Source organism: Rhinatrema bivittatum, chromosome 2 (genome assembly GCF_901001135.1).
Source record: "Rhinatrema bivittatum chromosome 2, aRhiBiv1.1, whole genome shotgun sequence".
NCBI lineage: Eukaryota > Metazoa > Chordata > Amphibia > Gymnophiona > Rhinatrematidae > Rhinatrema > Rhinatrema bivittatum.
The window spans coordinates 384085263-384109152 of NC_042616.1; positions in this window are offsets into that span (position 1 = coordinate 384085263).

Here is a 23890-nt window from a genome sequence, read left to right on the forward strand (position 1 = left end):
CACACTCCTCCACTTTATTTCTGGGAGACCCTGCGAGGCCCACTTAAGTCCAAGCAGCCCGGGTCCCCAAGGGTTCCACCCGTGGGGACCTCAGGCTTCCAGTGGTTAAGCTCCAGCTATCCTCTGTCTCCTCCTGTGCTCCGCCCCTGGTGCAAGTTGCTTCCTGGGCCTTCCAGGGAGCTGCTCCACACTGCCTCAGGACTAGAGATGTGAATCGTTTTCCATATCGTCTTAACGATAGAAATCGTGTGGCAGGAGAAGAAAATCGTGTTTGGCACGATTATTTCGTTGAAAAATCGTTAAAAATCGTTTTTTCCGATTAGTGCGCACTAACTCGGGTTAGTGCGCACTAACTGAAAATGATACAAATAGACACTTTCCAGGTCACTGAAGGTCAGTTAGGAATGACTATGTGTTCCTATTGGCTGGCAGCCCTCTTATCTATTGATGTTACCAAGGTTACCACTGAGGTGATGGTTGGGGGGATGGGAAATGGAACTGGAAACTCACGAACACCAACAGAAAATGAAACAAAGTGTTCACACTTCCCAGGTCAGTAAAGGTCACTTAGGAATGAATATGTATTCCTATTGGCTGGCTGTGCTCTTATCTATTGATGTTACCAAGGTTACCACTGAGGTAATGGTTGGGGGGATGTGAAATGGAAACAGTTGGAAGCTTGACATGTGATGATCAGCACTCACGTGACTAGAACTTCTTTGTTTATTATTTTTGTTAGCAGACACCTGAAATGCTAGTGCATGTTGAATTTGCCAATCACTGTGCATTTTACAAAGGTGGTCCTGGCTGGAACTGTACACAGTTCAAATATATGTAATTGATTGTTGGTAAGTGTATTTTTTAAGTAGCCACACTGGCACCAGTATGTTTACTTTTCCTCCTACTTAACTCACTAGCTCAGCTTTGTAAGAAGGGCTTCTCTGCTTGTGTGTTCCTTTTGTTTGGTGTGAGGAGAGCAGAAACATCAGATCTTTATTCAATCTACTACAGTCATCTCTTATATTAACCTACTCAATTTTTTTTAAATGATTTGTTATATCACTGAATTAATAATTCATTATTATTAGGTGGTGGTGAATGTCTGACTAAGCTACTTGGCTAGTGTAACTGGTGAGGCTAGTGGCAGTTTAGCAGAATTATAATTTATTTGTATTAGTACTGCAGCATTAATATATTCAAGCCTAGGTAGGCAGCCAGTGCACTACTCCTGCAGTCACCTCATTGCTTCCTGTGCATTGCATTATAATATGCGCACACACTGACTCCAGCTTGGGTGGGGACAAGGCAGGTCTCCTTTACTGCACACACTGACTCCAGTTTGGTGATAAGGCAGGTCTCTAGAGATGGGGGAAGTCAGGAGTGAGGGTCAGTCAGCTCCCCCCTGTCTGTGAAGCCAGCCTCTCACTAGTAATGCAGGGAGGGAGCTGTCTCAGACTTCACCATCCTCCTCCCCCCCCCCCCTCACCCACACACCATTCACTAGCTGGGACATGGGGGAAGTCAGGAGTGAGGGTCAGGCAGCTCCCCCTGTCTGTGAAGCCAGCCTCTCACTAGTAATGCAGGGAGGGAGCTGTCTCAGACTTCACCATCCTCCCCCCCCCCCCCTCACCCACACACCATTCACTAGCTGGGACATGGGGGAAGTCAGGAGTGAGGGTCAGGCAGCTCCCCCCTGTCTGTGAAGCCAGCCTCTCACTAGTAATGCAGGGAGGGAGCTGTCTCAGACTTCACCATCCTCCTCCCCCCCCCCCCCCTCACCCACACACCATTCACTAGCTGGGACATGGGGGAAGTCAGGAGTGAGGGTCAGGCAGCTCCCCCCTGTCTGTGAAGCCAGCCTCTCACTAGTAATGCAGCGAGGGAGCTGTCTCAGACTTCACCATCCTCCCCCCCCCCCCCTCACCCACACACCATTCACTAGCTGGGACATGGGGGAAGTCAGGAGTGAGGTTCAGGCAGCTCCCCCCTGTCTGTGAAGCCAGCCTCTCACTAATAATGCAGGGAGGGAGCTGTCTCAGACTGGTATCAGGGTCAGGCAGCTCCCCCCTGTCTGTGAAGCCAGCCTCTCACTAGTAATGCAGGGAGGGAGCTGTCTCAGACTTCACCATCCTCCCCCCCCCCCCCTCACCCACACACCATTCACTAGCTGGGACATGGGGGAAGTCAGGAGTGAGGGTCAGGCAGCTCCCCCCTGTCTGTGAAGCCAGCCTCTCACTAATAATGCAGGGAGGGAGCTGTCTCAGACTGGTATCAGGGTTAGGGCACTGTGTGCAGGAAGATCACAACACCCCTGGTGCCAGGGTTAGGGCACTGTGTGCAGGAAGATCACAACACCCCTGGTGCCAGGGTTAGGGCACTGTGTGTGCAGGAAGATCACAACACTCCTGGTATTAATAGGGATAGGGCACTGTAAGAGATGACTGTAGTAGATTGAATAAAGATCTGATGTTTCTGCTCTCCTCACACCAAACAAAAGCAACACACAAGCAGAGAAGCCCTTCTTACAAAGCTGAGCTAGTGAGTTAAGTAGGAGGAAAAGTAAACATACTGGTGCCAGTGTGGCTACTTAAAAAATACACTTACCAACAATCAATTACATATATTGGAACTGTGTACAGTTCCAGCCAGGACCACCTTTGTAAAATGCACAGTGATTGGCAAATTCAACATGCACTAGCATTTCAGGTGCCTGCTAACAAAAATAATAAACAAACAAGTTCTAGTCACGTGAGTGCTGATCATTACATTACTTTTTTTGTCAAGCTTCCAACTGTTTCCATTTCACATCCCCCCAACCATTACCTCAGTGTTAGCCTTGGTAACATCAATAGATAAGAGCACAGCCAGCCAATAGGAATACATACATATTCATTCCTAAGTGACCTTTACTGACCTGGGAAGTGTGAACACTTTGTTTCATTTTCTGTTGGTGTTCGTTAGTTTCCAGTTCCATTTCCCATCCCCCCAACCATCACCTCAGTGGTAACCTTGGTAACATCAATAGATAAGAGGGCAGCCAGCCAATAGGAACACATATTCATTCCTAACTGACCTTCAGTGACCTGGAAAGTGTTTATTTGTATCATTTTCAGTTAGTGCGCACTAAATCGAGTTAGTGCGCACTAACACGATTTAACGATTTTTAACGATAAATCGTTAGAATTTCTATTGTATCGTGTTCTATAACGATTTAAGACGATATTAACATTATCGGACGATAATTTTAATCGTTGAAAAACGATTCACATCCCTACTCAGGACAAAGGTCCACCTCCAGGCACAACAGGTTGCTAAGGCCATGAATTTGGTGGAGTCCCCCGTGTCCCGGGTCTTACCAGGTTTGGCCGCAACTGTCCAAGAACATCGACAAGCCTTGGAATCATTGACCTCTTTGGTTGAAGAACTTTGCTCCCAGCTGCGAGATATAGCCCTGGACAATCCTGTGGACCTATTGACTTCTCTGCTACCCAGAGCATCATTGGCTCTTCCAGCACCTCTTCGGTTTAACGGGGACCCATGCCTCTGTCGAGGCTTCCTAAATCAGTGCTTCATGCAATTCGTACTGCAACCCTCTTTGTTCCTGAAGGAAACCACGAAGGTAATCTTCATCCTTTCCCGCTTGGTGGGAAAGGCTCTAGCATGGGCCTCTCCATTGTGGAAACGCTCTGATCCCATGCTTTCCCACTTATCAGAGTTCATCACTGTCTTCAAGCAGATCTTCGGAGACCTGGGCCATCAAGCTATAGCCAATCATAATCTCCACCACCTTCATCAAGGGTCGAGAACCCTCTCCAAGTACACAGTGGAGTTCAGGACCCTGGCTACTGAGCTCGGGTGGCAAGAGGATTGTCTGCGAGCCATCTTCCTAGACGGTCTCTCCAACGCTCTCAAAGGTGAACTCACTGTCCATGAGACTCCCACATCTCTAGAGGACCTGATCTCCCTCGCTGGGAGGATTGATCATCGACTCCAGCAAAAGTACCTAGAAGTAAAGGCCTCCCAATCTCCTACTCCACGCTCAAGGCGTACCGAAAGTCCACCTTCCAGGGTGCCATCAGTATCATCAGCTCCTGCTGAGGAACCTATGCAGGTTAACCGTGGGTGACTATCTCCAACAGAACATCTACGTCGGAGAAAAGAAGGTCTCTGCCTTTACTGTGGTGCTTCTGGACATCTTCGGCAGTCTTGCCAGGTCCGACCGGGAAACTGCAACATCTGAGCCCGGCGGGGGTCCTGAGCTTGGACATTACTGTCACCGGCCCCCAACTTCTACTTCCAGTCTCGCTTAGCATTGAGACTCAATCCTTCACCACCACTGCCTTTGTCGACACAAGAGTGAGTGGCAGTTTCATTATGGAAGACATCATCAAGCTACTGAACATTCCTCTACAACCCACTACAGATAGCTCTTCGCATCTCATCCATTCAAGGGGAACAACTTCCCGGACTCATCACCCACTGAACAGTGGCCGTCCGTCTCACTGTGGGCACTCTCCACAAAGAGGAGATGTCTTTCTACATACTAAAGTGTTCTACCCATCCAGTCGTCCTGGGGCTGCCCTGGCTCCAGATCCATGGACCTCAATTCGATTGGCATTCATTGCAGTTGGTGCAATGGGGTCCTAAATGCCAGAAGACCTGTCTATGACAAGTATCTCCAGCAGTAACCATCCTGAAATCCACCACGCTTACTGGGCTGCCAGCCCAGTACTCCGAATTTGAGGATGTCTTCTCGAAGCAGAAAGCCGACACATTACCTCCACTCCGCAAATTGAATTGCCCCATAGAACTTCTTCCATATACCACGCCTCCCAAGGGCTGAACCTACCCTTTGTTGTCTCGTCCAGAAACCCTAGCCATGTCCGAATATATTAAAGAAAATTTAGAAAAGGGGTTCATCATACCTTCTGACTCTCCTGCTGGAGCGGGGTTTTTCTTCGTCAAAAAAAAGGATGGACGGTTACGCCCTTGTATTGATTATAGAGGGCTTAACATCATAACCCGCAAAGACCAATATCCATTGCCCCTCATCAGCGAACTGTTTGACTGCCTTCAAGGGGCTCAAATATTCACCAAGCTAAATCTGAGGGGCACATACAATCTTGTACGTATCCAACCCGAAGATATTTGGAAAACAGCATTCAACACAAGAGATGGTCACTATGAGTACATCGTGATACCCTTCGGCCTCTGTAAAGCTCCTGCCATTTTCCAATGCCTCATGAACGAGATTCTCTTAGATCTCCTGTACTCCTATGTCGTCATGTATCTGAACGACATCTTGATATTTTCTAAAGACCTGAAATCACATCGTGATCATGTCAAGACCGTACTTCAATGCCTAGGAGAGAATCATCTCTATGCCAAGTTAGAGAAATGCATCTTTGAACAGAACCGCTTACCCTTCCTAGGGCATACCATATCTGACCGAGTATATTCCATGGATTCAGAGAAACTTCAAGGCATTCGGGACTGGCCTCAACCAGTTGGCTTCTGTGTATTGCAACGCTTCCTTGGCTTCATGAACTATTATAGAAGCTTTATTGCAAATTACTCTACACTAGCCGCTCTGCTTACTGCCATGACAAAGAAAGGGGTTAACACTCGTGTTTGGACCCCCAAAGCACAAGCTGCCTTCAGTCTCTAAAAGAAGCCTTCTGTTCCAGCCCGTGCTTGCAACATCATGACCCAAGATGCCCATTCGTCGTAGAAGTCAAAGCATCCGCTATCGGGGCTGGAGCGGTCTTAAGCCAATTCTCTCCCAAGGGTACATTGTACCATGTTCATTCTACTCGCATAAGTTCTCACCTACTGAACAGAACTACACCATTGGAACCGGGAAATCCTAGCGGTCAAACTGGACCTCCAAGAGTGGCACCCCTGGTTGGAAGGGGTGCAACATAAATTTAATATCTTCACTGACCATAAAAACCTGGAGCATCTGAAATAAGTACAACTCCTGAACCCGAGGCAAGCCTGACGGGTGCTGTTCTTTGAAAGGTTCAACTTTGAATTGCGCTATCGTCCAGGCTCAAAGAACTTCCGCTCAGATGCACTCTCCAGATCATTCGAAATAGAAGATGTTCCCGATGTTGCAAGACATATCATTGACCCTGCCTGTGTAACTCTTGCAGTGACCAATACCGTCCCTGCTGGAAAGACGGTCGTTCCTCGGAGATTACATGAGCGGGTTCTCAAATGGGTCCACGACTCCAAGTTAGCGGGTCATCCGGGCCGCACAAGATCTCTCGAGATGCCGCAGAGATATTATTGGTGGCCAAATATGGTACAAGACTCCCGCAACTATGTAGACTCATGTCCCATCTGTACCCAACAAAACCCCCCTACAGGGTGACCATTGGGTCTCCCCCAATCACTTCCAGCTCCTACAGAACCTTGGTCAAGCATATCGACGGACTTCATCTTGGATCTACCATCATCACAGAATAATACAGTAATCTGGGTCATCATTGACTGGTTTTCCAAGATGGGTCACTTTATTCCCCTGCCTGGCCTTCCTTCTGCTCCAGAAATGGCCAAATTGTTCCTCTAGCATATCTTTCATCTCCATGGCCTTGCCAAGGAAATCATATCGGACCGAGGACCACAATTTGCCGCAAGATACTGGCGGTCCTTGTGTAAGAAATTCAATATAACCTTGAACTTCACGTCGACCTATCACCCTCAGGCCAACAGCCAAGCCGAGAACGAATCACATCCTGAAAGCCTTCCTTTGCTCATATGTAAACGAACAGCAGGACAACTTGTTTGACCTACTACCCTATGCCAAACGCTCACATAATACCCACGTTGCCCCTGCCACCGATGTATCCCCTTTCTCCATGGTATTTGTTCGACAACCACGTTTACCATTACCAGTACTTCTCTCCATTCCATCACCAGCTAACCATGTTACGGCTCACACCATATGTCAGGTGTGGAATCAAGTTAAAGAACGCCTCAACCAAGCTGCTGAACATTCCAAACGTACCTCCGATGCTCACAGATGGCCCGCTCCACTCTTCTATCCTGGACCAATGGTGTGGCTAAGCACATGACACATAAGATTGCGCCTTCCCTCACATCGCTTAGCACCAAAGTATATTGGTCCATTTCCTGTCCTCAGAAGAGTGGAAGCTGTCTCATACCAGCTACAGTTACCTCGTGCGATGGGTATCCATAACATGTTTCACGTCTCTTTGTTAAAACCACTCGTGCTCTCCTGGCCTTCCCACAGAGATCCTCCAACTCCTCAGATCCCCACTGAGACTGACGACACTCTTTAGGTAAGAGAGGACCTCGAAGTCCATCAGCTTCGAGACCGCTGGGAGTACATCCTTGCCTGGGAAGGGTATGGGGCCGAAGAAAATTCTTGGGAACCCTCGCAAAACATCCTAGATAAGGAGCTCTTCAGAGCCTTCCACAGGGCTCACCCTGAAAAACCTCACCCGCGTAGGGGGAGGCCTAGAAGGGGGGGGGGGTACTGTTGCGCGTCCTGTCCGTGCTTGGCCCACGCACGGGCCTGCTCACCTTCCCAACTCCTCAGCAGGTCCCGGGTTGGCCTCTCCCGTGACTGCAGTGAGCTCCTCTAGGCCTCGGAATGCCACGGCAGCAGTCGCCAGGACTTCCTCAACATACCAGGCCTCACAACAGAGCTTGCTGTACTCCGTGGCATCGTCCCCGCCCCTAGGTGCGCACTCGTTGACCGCCCAGCCTCTTAAAGCGACAGGGGCGGGACCATGCTACGCAGCGCGCCCTGATTGAGCACAGTATATAAGGAAGTTCCTGCCTGCACTTCCTGGCCTTGGCAATCGGGTCGACACCGTGTGTGTACTAGTTTGCCTCAGTGTCTCATTGCTTGTTCCAGTCTTGTTCCAATCTTGTTCCAGCGTCCTTCTCTTCCAGTGTCCTACCTGTTCCAGCGTCCTTCTATTCCAGCATCTGTCTGTTCCTGCATCCCTTCAGGTAGTACCTCTTGGACTGACTCTCTGGTACTGACCTCTGCCTGTTCCTCAAGTATGCTGATCGCTGCCCGGATACTGACCTCTGCCTGTTCCTCGACCACGCCTGACCTTTAGAAACTGATCCCTGCTTTGGCTGACTACTCTCGGACTGGCCTTTGGAACTTGACCTCTGCTTTTGCTCACTGCTCTCAGACTGACCTTTGGAACTTGGCCCTCGCTATCACTGACAACACTTCCTTGAGTTTGGCCCTGCTCCTAGCCTTGTCATCGCAGACACTGTTCTGGCTTTCCTTGATTCCCCAAGTCTCCAGTCTCTACATCAACCGTGCACCCTTGATCTTGGTGGGCACACTCCTCCACTTCCTTTCCAGGAGACCCTGCGAGGCCCACCTTCCAAGTGGCCTGGGTCCCCAAGGGCTCCACCCAGGTGGACCTCAGGCTTCCAGTGGTGAAGCTCCAGCTAGCCTCTGTCTTATCCTGTGCTCCGTCCCCTGGTGGCAGGGGCTTTCTGGGCCCATCCTCACTGCTTCAGGACAAGGGTCCATCTCCAGGTTCAACAACCCTCTTAGATTAGCATTCCTATTTGTGTCCACGATATAGCGGATCATAATTATTAATTGGAAGCTCTTTTTTTTATTATTGTTTTTATTTTTTTCTTGTTAAATTACAGTACCCAAATTGAGGTCTCATTTGGATGACATTCTTTGTTTATATTTTTTTTCCTTTATGGAAAGTCATTTGTTTCTTCTCTAAGGGTTGTTTAAAATTTTGTAAATGCCAGTTTGACCTAAATTTTAAAACTATTTGAAAATAAAGAGTTTAAAAGGGGTTTGTCAAGTTTCTGGAGGAAAACTCTGTAAACCGTAACCATCTGAGGTGCACTCACTTCCTCTCACCTACTTTAATTACCTCCCACTCACTTTCCCTCTTCGACTCCCCCATCCCAGTGTTATTATTGCATTTGTTAATAGACAACTCTGCCACACTGTTATTCGCAAACAAGATCTTTTATTGGATGAATATGGCCACAGCATAGGTAATTGTACACAATTAAATTACTAACATCACTTACTAAGCATATTCCCAAATCCCCAGGGGGTGACCATGCCCTCTGCAATTCAACTCACAAATGCTCCATAGTATCCATTGGGTATGCAGAGCCGTCAAACCCACTCCTCTGAATAGCCTGCAATATGATACTTCATTACTAACTAGTTGTTATGGTGCAATAATGTCCAAGTTTGTCAATGAGCAAGATTTGCTAGGGATGTGCAGAAGGAAAAAAATTGTTTTGTTTCATATTTTCATTTCGTGGGGACCCCAATTCATTTCTCACTTTCAATCTGCAAAATTTGATAACCATAACCTTGAAGTTATAATTTACTTATTATATTTTTACTGGTTATTACTCTCCCCTACTTGTTCCTTCCTGTTTTACCTATCTTGCAGGTCAATACAGTAAAGTGCGGCCGCGGTTACCCTGCTTCTAACCCACTTTCTACTCACTTTTCGGCCACGTAAGTCCAACCCCGCGATATACTATCCCCTTTAACCCATTCTTACCGCCTTTTTAAATCACCGGGTAACCCCTTCCGCCCGCGGCATGTATATTAGATGTAAATGATCGAATTAGCTATTCCCTCCCATACAGTAATGCATGCCCCAACTATCGCTTTTTTAACCTGCCGTTTTGCCGCGCGTTTAACCTGCTAATTTACCGCCTACCCCTACCCCTGCGTTAGAGGCAGGGGTAAGGGTAGACGGCAAAATTTCCCCCAAAAGGAAACCTAAAAACCTAAAATCTTATCTACTCTTGTTCCATATGCTTTCATTGGCTTGAGTGCCCAAATTGACGGGCGCTGAAGCCAATGAAAGTACGCTTCGCTTCGCTCCGCTTGCACCATGACTGGAGAGGGCACAGAACAGTGGGCTCTTACCTGACTTCACAATCTTCCTTAAGCAGATGAGGGCTGAGCCAGGAGAACTGGGACCTGCGCGGGGGGGACCGCTGCAAGCCACTTTCGCCGCCGGCTGCCCCCTCCGGAGGACGGCAGAGAAGGGAAGGGGCTGAAAGCAACAAAAAGTAAGTTGGTAACATGTCGAGTCGCTTCGGGAGGAGGGGATTTTAGGTTTTTAGGCTTTCATGGGTTAAAGTTGGGATCCACTTCCTGGTGCCTGTCATTTCAAAATCATTTGAAATGACATTTGAAATGACAGGTACCAGCGCACCCAGGATACTGTGTAGGCGCTGTATTAAGCACCTATACAGTAAAATGGGTTGCGCAGGCCTAACGTGTCACAGACGCTTCTTGGACGCGGCTTGCATTTGCAAGCTATTTAAATACAGTATCGAGCAGTAGGTGAGCAGGACTGTGTGTGCGGCAAACGCCGGTGTGCCCGGCACTAACGCAGCTCTTCCTACCACTCCTTACTGTATTGGCCCATTGATTATATGCCTTTGTTTTACATATTCTCCATTGTTATGCTTTTCTACTCTTGTTCGCCTACCCCTTTTTCTGTTAATTATATTGCTCATGTTTTTACAATTGTAAAGCACTTTTGCTAATTCTCAAATTATCTGTAAACCAGTGTGATGTTACTAAACAAACATCGGTATAGATAAACATCTAAATAAATAAATAAATAAATAAATAAATAAATAAATTTCGTTAGTTTCATAGGGAAAAAAAACCAATTCATTTATTAGTTTCATTCGTTTTCGTTTGCCATTAAAGTCAATGGGGGAAGTATTTGCAGCCTATTTCTGGCTGCAGAATTGGGGTTTCTTATCAATTTGGATGAAACTTCTGGGGAGCAATCTTCAGATCGAGAAAAGAGCTCCACGGTACTTAGACTGTGGCAAAGTGGCACCAAAGTGGCATGAATAGCCTAAGGCACTGTAAAGGGTCAAAGGGATACCAGGAGTGGCAAGAGTGCTTTAACAGAGGTGCAAAGCAGCATCAAAAGCACATCACAGCCCACTTTGTGGGCTACCTGTTAGCCACTTCTTTAGGGAAAGACGGTTATGCTTGGACATGAGGATCTTAAAGACGTCCACAGCAGTTTTACTCCTGGCTGCTGATATTCATAGTGGTTGCTATGTTCGCCATGGCTAGATGGCGCTCTACATCTTTACCGTTTTCACAGACTATAACTTGGAGATATCTGCTACGATTGTTTCACTCAGAAGTCATGTCTGAAGCTCTACAGCACAATTAGATCTGAGGAAGATATCTTTAGCTACCAGCCTGTTTGATTTGCTGGTGCTGCCACCATCTCTCTTCCAGCTTCATCTACGGAAGAGTTATCCAGAAGTGGGTTTTGGATGTACCCCAACATAGCCACTTCTGTTGATGTTCTGTGACGTCCATAGTAACTAAGATTGCTACTGAAGTCAACATCGCATCCAGTCACCTTAATGAAGAAGTTACCCTTAGAAGTGGAGTTGGACGCACCCCAACATCGCCACTTCCACGGAAGGTTCAGTGACGTCATAGCAGCTAGGCTATTGCTGCTGAAGTCAACACCGCATCCAGTTACATTACTGAAGGGTACCTTAGAAGTGGGGTTGGATGTACTCCAACATCGCCACTTCCGCTGAAGTCTCAGTGGCATCTATAGCAGTCAGCTATTCCTGCTATACTACCATCTCTCATCCAGCATCATCTACTGGAGAGTCATCTTTAGAAGTGGATTTTGGACATTCTTCAACATCACCACTTCCACTGAATTCCTCAGTGACGTCCACAGCAGCTCTGCCCATTGCTGCTGATATCATCAATAACACTCTGAAAGATTCTTCCAGATCTCTCTTCTTTTGCTCTCCTCGGCGCTCCATCGGTGAACGCGGTGAACTTGGCCTGCGCAATCGGCGCTGAAGCCCGTCGGGGTAAGGCCTCCTGTTCCGCTCACCCCGATCGGGCTCCCTCGCCGATCGCCGGCCCTTCTCTCCATCTGCTCATCCTACCTGCAAGGCCGCGAGCCCACGCCTCCTGCCGGCCTCGATCCGGGCCGCGAGCCCACGCCTCCTGCCGGCCTCGATCCGGGCCGCGAGCCCACGCCTCCTGCCGGCCTCGATCCGGGCCACGAGCCCACGCCCCGAACCGCCAACAACAAAGACGAACCGCCCACAAAGCCGTCGCTGCGGTGACGTCAGAGGCGCGACCGGCGGCGTATTTAAACAGACACTCTCCCAGGCATCGCGCGCCGGGCGTCGCGTGCACGAAGGAGCGCAACAAAGGGGCCTGCCCCTTTGTGTCGACCCTCGCTCACCCCGAGCAGCATCCTCTCATACCTCCCAACCTGTACCCAGCAACCTGACTAAAGCCAAGAGGACCCAGCCTGGAGCCACCGCACCTGTCATCTCGAAAACAAGAAAACGCCCCAAGAGAATCCACGCTCACGAAAGACAGGACATAGACCGCTCCTCCAGATAAATCCTCCAATACACTTTACCTTCACCTCAAGCGTATAATACGTAAGTGTGTCTCCTTCAAATGACTGTCTCGGGGAAATGACTTTACAGTATCCGCATCTCATAACCTACTCTACCTAATTGCCTACCCTCCCTGTACTATTGCATTTCTCTGTTCACTTGCATTCATCAGCTTACCTGCATTCATCTATTTCCAGTGCACTCATCTGTTCAATTGCATTCATCTGTTCTATTGCATTCAACTGTTCTATTGCATTCAACTGTTCTATTGCATTCATCTGTTCCATTGCATTCATCTGTTCACTTGCACCCAGCTGCTGTCAACTGCATTAATCTGCCAAACTGCATCTCTTTAACTACTTGCAATCATCTGTTCTCAATTGCACTAATCTACTCAATAGCATTACTGTGCCCTCATCGCACAACCTGTCTCTCTCCCCAACACACATTTACTTGCCCCCCATCCAATAATGCCTCCACACGACTACCTCTGTCCCCCCAATTACCTATTCAGATACCCCTCAAAGCTATCCCTCCCCCCCTACAGCCAACACAACACTCAAAAAAGGCGTCTAACCCCCATCCCCATATCTCCTAACTCTCAAGCCCTCACCCTCTCCCTCATTTCTCTCCTTCTCATTAACGCCCAATCCCTGAAGCAAAAAACTCACCTCCTCCACGATACTTTAACTGACTCCAAACCAGAAATTTTTGCAGTAACTGAAACCTGGTTTAAACCCTGTGACACCCCCCTCATTAACCAACTCCCGACTGAAACCTATGACATTTTCTCTATTCCCCGCAAAAAGAAAAGAGGAGGGGGCCTACTCCTCATAGCTAAAAGAGAATTCAAGCTCACCCCACAAACCTGCAATATTCCCAAGCAATACGAAGTAGGCTTTTTCAAATCACAATCTCTACAAATCTGCCTAATCTATACCCCTCCTGGTCTACTAGAAAAAGACCCCTCCCCCCTCATCGAATTCCTCACCGTCTCTCTCTCCCCCGACATCCCCACGATAATCCTTGGCGATTTTAACCTCCATGTCGATTCCACTCCACAATCCCCACCATGCGAAGCCTTCATCTCATCCTTAGACGCAATGGGCCTCACCCAACTTATCCACTCCCCAACCCACAAAGCCGGTCATACCCTCGACCTTATTTTCACCAACTCACTCATCAACGTCATCCACCCCCCTACATGCCTCCCTGTCCCCTGGTCTGACCACTCCATTATCAATACAACCCTCTCTCTACAAACCCCATCCATCTCCTCTCCCCCTCAGCCTAAATCCTTCCAACTTCGTAAAACCTGCCCCCTAGACACCCTAGCAACGGCTTGCTCCAACATCCCAAATCACATTGACCTGGAGTCAGCAGATAGTGCCATATCCTCCTGGACAGAAACTACCCAAAAAATCGCCAACAACCTATGCCCAATCATTCGAAAAACAATCACACAAACCAAAGCATCCAAAAAACCCTGGTACACCCATACGCTCAAAACCCAAAAAATCCAGCTTAGAGCAGCTGAAAGACACTGGCGCAAACACCCCTCTCCTGCCACAAAAACCACCTATTACCAACTCATGCACACATATAGAAACGCCATTCAAACAACCAAAAAAGAATATTATGCTAAAAAAATTCACCACCTCCAATTCAACCCAAAGGCACTATTCACCCTAGTCTCAAACCTCACCAAACCCAACATGTCTACACCCCAAGTCCCCTCCACACAGACCCGATGCAATGAAATTGCCCTCTTCTTTAAGAACAAAATATCCAACATCACTGCCAAGTTCACCCCTAATACCAAAAACTCCCCTAACACCAACAGCATAACCCCCCCCACCCCACACTCAGCCACCATCCTCCCTTCGTTTGAACCCTCCTCAACTCTAGAAATAGAGAACATCTTAAAAAAGATGAGACCTTCCTCCCATCCCTCGGAAACCATCCCAACTAAACTTCTCCTCGCTATTCCTAAAACAATAGCCACCACACTCTCCAAAATCGTGAACTGCTCCCTAGAACACGGCCTGGTCCCTAACTCACTGAAACAAGCTGTGGTCAAACCCATTCTAAAAAAACCCTCCCTTGATCCCTCCAATCTATCTAACCTCCGTCCTATCTCCAATCTCCCTTTCCTCTCCAAAGTCATTGAGAAACTAGTAAACTCCCGTCTCTCTGAATACCTAGAACAATCCAATATACTCCTACCAACACAATACGGTTTCCGAAAACACCTTAGTACGGAATCCCTACTCCTCTCCCTTACAGATACAATCATCAAAGGAATGGATGCCGGTAACTCCTACCTCATTGCCATGCTAGATATTTCCGCCGCTTTCGACACCGTAAATCACAACATTCTCATCAACACCCTCATCAGTATAGGAATTTCAGGTACTGCTCTTTCTTGGATAAAGTCCTTCCTCCAAAACCGTACCTACACAGTCCTCACAGACAATTTTACATCCCCTCCTGTTAATCTCGACTGTGGCGTTCCCCAAGGATCCTCCCTCTCTTCCACCTTATTCAATATTTACATGCTCCCCCTTACAAACCTCCTCTCCAACCTTGGTATCACACATTTCATCTATGCGGATGATGTGCAAATCCTCATCCCTTTCAAAAACTCTGTTCTCACTGCTATCCAAAACTGGAACACCATTCTCGCCTCAATAAACCAGCTCCTCACTGACATGCACCTAGCCCTCAATCCGCAAAAAACTGAGCTCCTCCTCGTCTCCTCTAGACATGCAGCCACACCCACTCTCTCCACCCTACATTCCCCCAACCTTCTCTCTGACACAAGAAACCTGGGTGTTATACTTGATAACCAACTAACCTTCAAACCATATATCAAATCTATCCTTAGCAGCTGCTATTTCAAACTACAAACCCTCAAAAAACTCAAACCCCTTCTCTACTTTTCCGATTTCCGTACAGTACTCCAATCCATAATTTTTTCAAAGATTGACTACTGTAATGCTCTCCTACTTGGACTCCCTTCTACCCACATCAAACCTCTACAACTCCTCCAAAACGCTACTGCTCGCATCCTCACCAATGTCAATAAGAGAGACCACATCACTCCCACCCTCATTGATCTCCACTGGCTTCCCATTCACTCACGAATTATTTACAAGACCCTCACCCTCATCCACAAAAGTATTACTAACGAACACTACAACTGGCTAAACCCACCCTTCCTCCCTCGTACCTCCACAAGACCCACCCGTGCTTCCCTCCGTGGAACCCTTATCCCTCCCTCCATAAAATCCACTAGACTCATCTCCACCACCAATAGAGCCCTTTCCCTTGCAGGCCCCTCCCTCTGGAACTCTATGCCTCTTGACCTACGTACCGAAACCTCCACACCTACTTTCAAAAAGAAACTCAAAACCTGGCTTTTCCTCCAAGCTTACCCCCTTTCCTCATCAGCTCCACCAACTAACATGCTAGCCCAACCCTCATCTCTCTCCAACATCCCCCGTTCAGGTCCTACACCCAATACCCTCCCCTTCTAATGATTCATACAATTTTGTATATAACAAGTGTACATATTTCTCCCTCGAATCCCAATTCATATCTTATCCCCCTGTGTCTGTTTGCACCCTCCCCCTGCCCCCCCATTTGTCTCGACTACCCCCCTCCATCCCTCCCTTTAGTTATTTAGTTATTTATTAGTTATTTAGTTATTTATTCTGTTACTGCGTTTATGTTATACACCGTTCTCTGTAAAGGCTACGCCTATATATCTTTTGTTGTAAGTTACTTGTAAACCGGCACGATGTGCAAACGGTTGCCGGTATATAAAATTAAATAAATAAAAATAAATAAATAAAAATAAAATCTCAAGATCCATCTACCACCTTTGCAGAAGACGAATTAGAAATCAAGATCAAAGAGATTCTGGATGTTCACATCAGAGGCAAGAATTTTGAATATCTTCTGATTTAGGAAGGCTTCGGCCCCGATTTGATCACTTGGGAGCCTCAGACCAATATCTTGGACAAAGAGATGCTTCATCAGTTTTACCTCGCGCATCCTTTGAAACCTAAGACTGGTACCCGAAGAGGAGATCGCCCTTTGAAGGGGGGTACTGTTGCGTCCGTTGCTGCTCGACGCCCTCACTCCACACTTTTTACCTCTGTAGCCACTCCCTCCGGGTCGGATGGATGGTTAGCTGCCACGGCGTCTTCTTGCTGTCTCCCTCCGGCGTCCCCAGACTGGCACAACGCTGCGGATCCCCCATGTTCCTGATGACATAGGGCACACACGCACACGCTCCGATTGATGTACCAGCAAGGGCGCGAATCCTCTGGGGTGTTCCCGGAGCTGACGTCATCTGCTTCCAATATAAAAGGTCTCAGTATTCGCTAACTAATTGAGTTAGCAAGGATTCGGATTCCGGATATGGATTCGTCCAAGCTACTCTGCCTCCTCGGACTTACCAGGGGTACCCGCTCCTCGAGGGCCTCACTTTCGTTTCTCTATTTCAGATTGCAGCTAGGAACCGATACTGGCTCCTTGAGGGCCCTTGTTCCTGAACACTCTGAAGATTCTCTACTGCCTGGAAGCTATCGCAGATACAGACATTTGTGAGCTACCATCGCTCTCTCAGAGCTTTCCCTGGAACCAGGTACTCGCTCCTCAAGGGCCTAACCCTTTCCAGCTACTGAGCTTCCTAAAAACCTTATGTGAGTTTTGTCATCCAGTTCTGGCTATGTACACAGCATACCCTGTCTACTCACTATCTATAGTTTCTCTACAGCTCAACCCTGGGATCGCGGTTCCAGTACCTGAGGGACTTCAGGCCTGCCGGGCATATCAGCTCACTTCTGCCACCTCTGGTGGTTCTACTAACCTGTCTAATAAAATAATTATCTGTGTCTGTCTCCATACCCAGCCAACTTCCGCCCCATAGTTATTTTGCCGATGATTGCCAAACTCATGGAAAAAATCGTGAACAAACAACTATCAGAATACCTGGAGGAAAATGATATTCTCGCCCCAACCCAATTTGGCTTCCCCAAGGCTCTAAACACTGAATCACTACTATCTACTCTCTCGGACACCATCCTCCTAAACCTGGAAAATGGCCAATCATATCTACTTGCTCTTCTGGATCGCAGCCTTCGACACCGTGAACCATTCTATACTCTTACAGCGACTGGCAGACATTGGCATCAAGGGAACTGCACTCAATTGGTTTAAATCCTTCCTTGAAAACAGGTTTTACAAGGTGAGGATCAACAATACAGAATCACACCCAGTCAGATCCAACCTGGGAGTACCCCAGGGATCATCTCTCTCACCCACTCTATTCAACATCTACCTCCTCCCGCTCTGCCATTTACTCGCCAACCTAAAGTTAACTCACTACCTCTATGCGGACGACATCCAGATCCTTATCCCGATCACAGAGTCTCTTCACAAAACCTGGTCTCATTGGAACAGCTGCCTTCTATCAATCAATCGACTTCTTACCAGCCTCAACCTCATCCTCAACACCAACAAGACAGAGATCCTTCTAATAACTCAGGACAACAACAACATTCTTCTCAATGCCCCAAATTCTGCCCAACTATCCAAAACAGCAGTGAGTCACGCAGCACATGTGAGAGACCTGGGTGTTCTGCTCGACAACCAGCTGAACCTGAAAAAATTTGTAAATAACACCACCAAAGAATGCTTCTTCAAATTGCAGGTATTAAGGAAACTAAAACCACTCCTACATCTCAAAGACTTCCGCTTGGTGCTCCAATCCATCATTTTATCTAAAGTTGACTACTACAACTCCCTTCTTCTGGGTCTACCTGCCAACACCATAAAACCTTTACAGATGGTCCAGAACACGAGAGCCAGGATCCTCACCAACGCTAAAAAAAGAGAACACATCACCCTCATCCTTTAGAACCTTCACTGGTTATCAATAAAATTCAGGATTCTCTTTAAAGCCCTCATGATTATCCACAAGGCCTTGCATAATATCTCCCCACTCAATCTAACTTTTCAATTACAGCCGCACATCTCAAACAGACCCATCAGGAGAGCATACAAAGACACTTTGTATACCCCTCCGGCGAAAACCGCATTAAGGAAGCGTGCCCTGTCCACAGCTGGTCCTCCCCTTTGGAACTCACTCCCTCCGGACCTCCGCCAAGAACCCTGCCACTGGGTATTCAAAAAGAAGCTGAAAACATGGTTTTTCAGCCAGGCTTTTGTGGATAGATAATCCTTTCACCGAGGCCCCACTGGTCATGTCCAACTATAGACTAGCTCTTCAACTATAATCCCTCTTAACTTTACCTGCTCTCCATACATCCCCCAGCTCTTCAAATACAACAGGAGCCAGAGACTACATTTGTTCCTCAACCTAGCTGCTGATCAATACGCTGCTAGTAGTCTTCTCTCAGTCCCTCCATGAACCTTTAAACCATTCGTTCCTAATGCATTTCTACATGGTCTCTTCCCTGTGAACTTGCCCGTTAGCTAAGTTAACCCTACCTGTTAGCTATAAGTTACTCCAGTTCTCCCCATTATGACGGCCCTGCTCCCAAAGTTTTATTTTGAAATTTCATCACGTATAGCCCTTTGGCTCTTTTATTTTCAGTAGATCTCTGCTGTACCACATGTTCAATGTTTGCTCATGTTTATTGTACCTCATGTTCATTGTACCTCTTGTTCATTGTTTTCTCAGTTTTTACTGTACCACATGTTCATTGTATCCACCCTCGGCGACAGTTAAGTTCTTTGTAAACCGGTGTGATATGTATACTATACAGGAACATCTGTATATAAAAGTTAAAAATAAATAAATACATAAATAGTTATTAAGTCAAATTTGATAATGTTGTACTCACTATTGCCAAGTGGCTCCAATACTGTTACCTCTCGCAACAAATTATGTGTTCCATTAAGGACTAAATCTAAAATAGTTTCTTCTAAATGTAGGCCTGCTATTCATTTTCCTAGATTTTGGCACCTGAGTTAGATGCCTTTTGCTGAAAATCAGTGCTAAGCACCTAATTTTATTTTTCCTTGCTCTGTCTCAGCTCCTGTAGCTACCTACTTTTTTGACACCTAAATTTAGGTGCCCACTGAAACTAGATACCTAAATTTAGGGATTTGCTTCCTAGTAAAAATTTAAAAGGGACAACTTAGAGGCCTAACTGTAAAAGTTAGATGCCAAAACCTTAAAAAAAATCAGTCTTTTATTTTTTCTTCAATATATAGTGTTCAAATATATTACCCCAAGGTGCATTTTATTTTCCACATGTTTCATGTGGTCTGATGATTCAAAGTGTTTTGTGACAGCAAGATTGGGGCAATAAATAAATTTTCTTTCATATTTGCCATCTTACCTCTACTTGTGCATGGTATTTGTGCTCGATCATTAGAATTCTTGAAAGAATAATCTCCACTTTGATAAATGAGAAACGTTTGTCTTCACTAAGATGGATGACTTAAATGATTCAATGAGCACAAGAACCAGAAGGAAAGTCCCTGGCATCTTATAAGCTATCGAATTTGAAAGAGCTTGCCCATGGAATGAAATTAGATTTTAGACCTGAGGCATTCTGGTGTCCCATATGTTTCTTACCTATGACTCTTTTAATACACGAAAATAAACACTAAGGGGCTCCATTCACTTATATTCATTTTAGTCTTTGAGCATTGCATAATGCCTTCGATTGTTGCCTTGTTATAACTGGAGTTCTGCAGGTCTGATCATTTTTACTGTTTATACGTCAGTATGCTAATGATTAAATTATGGATGTTTTTTATGTACCCTGCCATGAATAGTAGAGTGAGTGGGTTATACATCTTTTAATCTTATAATAATAAATAATCTGGTTTTGCAAAACAGTACCTGTTGTAAAAGGAAATATTCACAAGAATTCAGCACAAAGATTTATTTGGCACAAACTGAAAAATGGAGATATTTAGGGTACACAAATGAGGCTGCCAGAAGCACTTCCATTAGCCTACACTCCACCCACAGATATGCCCACAAACATCCATTTGAATGCATGCTTCTGATTGCCTGCAAAGGTCTTCAGAAGCAAATATGGTATATTCACCTCTCCTTTAGGCTGATGCTAAGTCCTATCAGAGCAATTCCCCTTTTCATCTCTCATTTATGCCGATGGGAGTGATTTTAACACTTCTAAACAGTTTCTGCTTTGGAGAAAATAAGGGAACTATCCAGACTAAACCTCTTTCCTTTACTTTATGATAAAAATTACAACCTTCTTGTTTTTGCAAATACTGTCAAGATTTTATAATGCAAATGCTGCTTTTAAAGGGACAATGGCAGTTCACCCTTCAAGCATGGTTGCTCTCATCAGGTAAAAAGGACTTTGCGTTTTACTAAAGTAATGTTTCCCAACTTCGTCGCAGTGTTTCCCAACCAGTTTGGTTTTCAGAATAGCCAGTGCCAGTACTCAAAATGGTGCCGATCGCCTTTGCCCTCACATGTCACAGGTACCGACGGGGCCCCTGTGACATAGTGAGGGCAAAGGTGATCTGCTGCCAGTATTCAAAATGGCACCGATCGCCATTGCCCTCACAATGTCACAGGGGCCGACCATCGGTACCTGTGACATAGTGAGGGAAAAGGCGATCGGCGCCATTTTGAGTACTGGCATCAGACGGCCGGCGTGCAGGAGGTCGCTCTAGGACCCCCGCTGGACTTTTGACAAGTCTTCTGGGGGTCAGGAGGCCCCCCCAAGCTGGCCAAAAGTCCCTGAGGGTCCAACAGGGGTCCCGGAGCGACCTCCTGCACTTCGGCCGTCCGATGCCAGTACTCAAAATGGCGCCGAAAGCCTTTGCCCATACGATGTCACAGGGGCTACCGGTGCCATTGGTCAGCCCCTGTCACATGGTAGGAGCACAAGATGGTGCCGATGACCATGTGACAGGGGCTGACCAATGACACCGGTAGCCCCTGTGACAAAGGCTATCGGCGCCATGATGAAACCGGCACTGAGGGTGTGAGTGCAGGGGATGGCTCCTGGACCCCCCGCTGGACCACCAGGGAGTTTTGGTAAGTCTTGGGGGGGGGGTTCAGGAGGGTGGGGGGTTTGTTTAAATTTTTTTTTTTTTTTTTGTATCCTTTATTTATAACATTTTAACGTTACAACCACTATCATAAACATAAAGCAGACTATCACGCAGTCACAATCCCTCACTGTCCCTCCCTAAACCCAACCCTAACCTCCCCCCCCCCCCGGTCCGCTATGTCCCAGGTAAGACACGTATGCAGGTACAGACAGCAGTTAAACTTTGAACAATACAGAGAAACATTTCTATGAAATATGGGTGATCCTAATTTCAATATCGATCTCATAAAACACCAGATACTAAAAAAGGAGAAAAAGAAAGTAAAAGAAAACAAAAGAAAACAAAAGAAACAACAGAAAACAACCGAAAGCAAAGCAGAGTCTGTGTGAGTAAACCAGATGTTGATGTAGCCGTGCGACATGGTCCAGGTCAAGATGAAAAATCTAAGATCCTACTTCGGGCTCGCTGATGCAATGTAAGGAGATACGGGTTCCAGATTTCCAGAAACTGGTCTTGCTTGTGAAGCGACAGGGTAGCTTTCGCCGTTAGCTGTTCATAGACTACCATCTGGTGAAGTTTTAGACGCCAGTGAGTAAAGGTTGGCGGGTCTTTATCCAACCAGTGAGACAGAATGACCTGTTTGGCCAAGAGAAAGCCCTTACGTAAGAAACGTCCCAGTGCACTGGTGTGTGTCCCCAACCTTGGATCTGGTGAGAGATGGAGTAAACACAGCTGTGGATCCCCTGGAATAACACACTCCCACAGCCGTCCCATATAGGCCAAAATCTTCTGCCAGAAGAGATTGATAAAGCTACAGTCCCAAAAGTTATGCCATAGATTGGCCCCTTCTGACCCGCATTTAAAACAAGCGGAAGAGGTGGTCATCTTCCATTGGCAGGCTTTAGCCGGGGTTACATAAATTCTATGTAGCAACTTAAATTGTACTTCCTTCAATTGTACATTGTCAGTGTAGTAACCAATAGTGCGGAAACAAACTTCCAGCTGCCTGGGGGAAAGTTGACTGTGTAGATCCGCGTTCCAGCTGTCCGTTAGATGTGTCAACCCCGTTGTGGGATTCAAGGACGTAAGTTTCTGAAACATAGTGGCACAAGAAGTCCGATGGGGAGTAACAGGGAAAAACATCTCTAGCCGCTCTCCTAAGACTCCCGTTATCGTGGGCGCTTTCCACGTGATAATAAAATGTCGAATTTGTAGGTAAGCATAAAAGTGTGTCTTGGGTATGTCATAGAGCGCCTGTAAATCTGCAAAGGGCAGTAATCCAGGACCAGTGGGGTTCATTAGCTGCTCGATGTGAGTAAGACCAAACTCAGTCCACTGACGAAAAATAGAGGGGTCCCAGCTGGGAGAAAATTGTGGAAGACCCCATATAGTAGCAAAATATAACGACCTCCAAGAAATAGAGAGCTGAGAGCACAGTCTTTTCCAGGCCATCCTACAAGCCCCAATATATGGAAAGTCCCCCACATGCTTAGGCAAGGCTGATCTAGGGGCAATAAGTAAATTACCAATGTCAAGCGGGTGACACCAATCTCGAAGAAGGTCACGTGGAATAAAAAGACTCGTGCCCCGTATCCAGTCTTGTAGATGACATAATAACAGGGCCACATTATACAGATGGATGTTGGGACACGCCAGACCTCCCTCTTGTTGGGTACGCATAAGCATAGACATACCAATCCTGGCTTTCTTCTTTTGCCAAATAAATGTCCGAAGAGCGGCATTCAACTCACGTATGTGACACTGCCGGACCCACATGGGCAGCATTTGCATGATATACAGCCACTTGGGCAACTCAATCATTTTAAACAATTGTATCCGTCCCGAGATGGACAGTGGCAGGTTCATCCAGTCCGAAAGTTTCTTTTTCGTGTTTTTCAATAATGGCAAAATATTCACATCGTATAAATGATTAACATTCACCGGTATTCTAATACCCAGATACTTCATCTCAGAGGTTACCCATCGCAATGGGAAAACTCCAGGCCAAAGTCCTTTCACGGAACCAAGAATGTCAATAGCTTCCGATTTATCTCTATTAATTTTTAAGCCAGAAAATACCCCAAATTGTGCTTGAAGTGAAAGGACTCTGGGAAGAGAAGTTACCGGGTTTATCACAAAGATCAGCACATCGTCTGCAAAAGCGGCAATCTTAAATTGAGACCCCCTCAACTGCAGGCCTTCCACCCCAGGATCTCCCTGAATCGTTCTTAATAAGGGGTCAAGAGACAGAATGTAGAGCAATGGGGAGAGAGGGCAACCTTGCCGAACTCCGCGGCATAGCTCAAACGGAGTAGACAGTAGGCCGTTAGCTACTATCATAGACAAAGGATGGTGATAGAGGGCTGCAATGCTATTAATGACATTGCCT